Below are 3,146 nucleotides of genomic sequence, written 5' to 3' on the forward strand. Positions count from 1 at the left end.
TTGGAAAAAAGTCCTTTGAGGAAGAGTACAACTTGAACTTACCTCTAAAAACTTTCGAAGATTTTAGGCTCCTTGATGCTGAGCTCAAAAGTAATGAAGAGTGTTGTGTTCGCTTTATAAGTTTTTCCTTATATAACGATTTCCTTTTTTTTCTACATTTAAAAAAATGTATTCCCATATTTTATTTCAAATATTTCTAATATTTATAGAAAGGAAGCCTTGATTTATCTACAAGCATTGACGCCGGACTTCGAAAATCTTTGACAATTGTCATAAAGAAATATTTAAGTAGAGAAGTCGTTTTCACCCTAACTGCCGTTAAACAAATTCCGGGAAAATATATTTTTAAAGAGTTTAAGTTTTGCTCATGCTTGCAAGGTATGTATCATTCATATGTTATATAATTCAAATTAAATTAAAATACTATTCAAGATCTTTACTAAAACTAAAATTTTATTGTATTTGTAGATGTAGCTTGTGCCAAATTTAAAGCAACAGAGGAGGAAGTGCTTTCCCACATAAGCACAATATTCAGTAATGCCAAAGATTGGGACGGTAATCGCAAACAGCGAAAAACTTGAAGTGTATTACAGGGTGTACAATCTTCTCTTTTTTCTGTGTTCTCCCTTTTTTCATAAAAAAACAGTATTTGATTTACGCGGAAAAATTCTTTTCGCATTAAAAAAGAAAAGGATGTAGAAAGTATTCGTTTTATTACTTTGCTTGTACTAACCTTTTTAATGCTGTGCACCCTGGTATTTGTATAATTTTAAATGAATAAATAATACCATTCAATTTATCTGGTGTCATATTGATTCTTTAGATTAAAAATGCCCCATAATTTTTAATATAACCCAATCGGGGAGTGATAGGGTACCGACTTGGCACTGACCCGGCACCCCGATCGGGATAACAAGTTCGGCCCAGACTGGGCCGTGCGTTTCATGACGGGTCTAATCCGACCTGGCTTCAGGATCGGGACCCCATTTGGCCAGATCCGACCCCGGTCGGGGCCACGGCAAAATTTCTGCGAGGGATACTCAGAGAAAAAGTTGTCTTCAATTTTATATGTGTTCATTTAAAAAAAAAAATAATTTTTAACATAAAATCTGATATATTTTAAGTGTAAAATAAAAAGTGATGTAATTATGAGTGATTTTACATTCTCATCCTAAAGAGAAATTATTAGTTTTATGTAAAATTTGACTTGGTTGGTTTTCATTAAATCTTCACGTTTAAAGAACCCCTGTGTCAGAAAAAACACTTTCCACAAAGGCGTCTGTCTGTATTTGTAGTAGTAGTGGTGGTTTGTAGGCACGATAAATTTCGAATATAAAATCAGATAAGACTAATCTTTGATAACCTTTTTTGAAATGTAAAAGAAAAGGACAAGCTTGTTTTAGTCATCTATTTTACATCAAAATTAAAAAAGTTAGAGAATTTTTATAATTTTGAAAAAAATTTATTTTTATGTTTTCACATTATGTGTACAGCTATTTGTAGTACTCGGAAAGCCAGCCAATTTATCTCCCTGAATTTCTATGTTAACAAGAAAATTATCGGAGTTACAAAGTTCCCGGTAAAAAGCGTAGAATAGAGAAAAATTAATATTTTTCGATTTCAGCGCAAAAGTGAAGATTATTCTATTATTTTGAATGCGCAATTTTTCCATCTGTCTAAAATGCCACAATAAGAATAAGATACTTCCTCAACATATTCACTTCTATTTCCATAACGACCGCCACACAGTATTATATTCTCCCAAAGAGAAAGTGTTTTCAATATATTTAGTTTCTTCTAATTGTACCGGTAACGCACCTCACAGAGATATTTTTTATTCCTAAGAAGTGGTCATATTTTGATTTTATTTAATTCCTTATAATTAGTTCACAAAATATGTGTAATAAGTTGTTTTAATTCCTTTGTGCGGAATGTAAATTCTGAAATTTAAATGCTCACCAATTTAACTCTGCCCCTCTAGAGTTAAAATTATTTAAATTCACACATTTGAATAGATTTCGTTGTCGCATTTTTAAGACGTTTGAATAAATTATTAAAATATAAATAAATATCAATTCGAATATTTTTCGAATTTATAAGTTATAAAAAGATTTAATAATGAAAAATAAGTTAAATAAATGTTTTCGTTAAATTTTATTAAGTCGATTGAGAGGAATAGGATTTGCACTTTGTCTGTTCCCGTTGATGGATATTTAGACGGAGGAAAAATCGCGTATTGATAGGAATACAAATTATCCATTTTTCTGAATTCAACGCTTGTTATCGGGTTTGTAAAATTTGCACGAAAAACGAAAATTAAAATTTTAAGCGAAACAACGCACGATATAAGGAGAGCTCAGAGAATGAAAACGCTACTTTTGTAAAGCTATACAAGATCACCATAACAACTTTCTGCATTTTGTTGAAAAATTCAAAATCTAAATTTTTATCGCACAAAAAATAAAAATGTCCACCGCACAGTCAAACTATGCAAGGTACAAAATATAATGGAAAAACAAAAATTAGTGCGCCGATAAATATTTAAAAATTTGTGAATAATAAGTTTTTGACAAGACGTGTTATTTTTGTTTTATTTGTAAAAAAACATTAGAAATAAAAATTCCATTTTTTTAGAAAGGACACAAGCTATATAAGAAACATAAGGACAAAAGCTATTTACACAAAATAGGGCTACCAATTTTTTTGGTAATAATTTAATTATAAATTAAAATTATTTCTTGAAAAAAAGATCTTACTCCATCTTCACTCCATTGGGAATGGAACCACAAAACTTCTGATTTCCGGTCAGGTGCTTTTCCAGTTAAGCTATTAGAGCATGTTCTGTTATTGAAGATTCTTAACTTGATCGATATTGTGTAGATTTTCTGCCTTCATGGTTTGGAGGGTTGATCTACTGTCGGTAAGGTACAATCTCTGATGACATAGCAGATAAATTAAAAAAATTTTAAATTTCATTATAGGACTTAATGTCATGAAAAATTAAATTACAAATAAGCAAATTTGACCTTTAATTCTGAAAGTCCTTGATTCCGGCCCCAAAGTAATCCGAGATAGAGCCTTCCTCCGTTACGTTCTTGGTGGCCCTGAAAAGGGCCGGTGGTTGCTGTTTAATTTCAGTTCGTCGT

The sequence above is a fragment of the Belonocnema kinseyi genome, chromosome 4, assembly GCF_010883055.1.
Source record: "Belonocnema kinseyi isolate 2016_QV_RU_SX_M_011 chromosome 4, B_treatae_v1, whole genome shotgun sequence".
Taxonomy (NCBI): Eukaryota; Metazoa; Arthropoda; class Insecta; order Hymenoptera; family Cynipidae; genus Belonocnema; species Belonocnema kinseyi.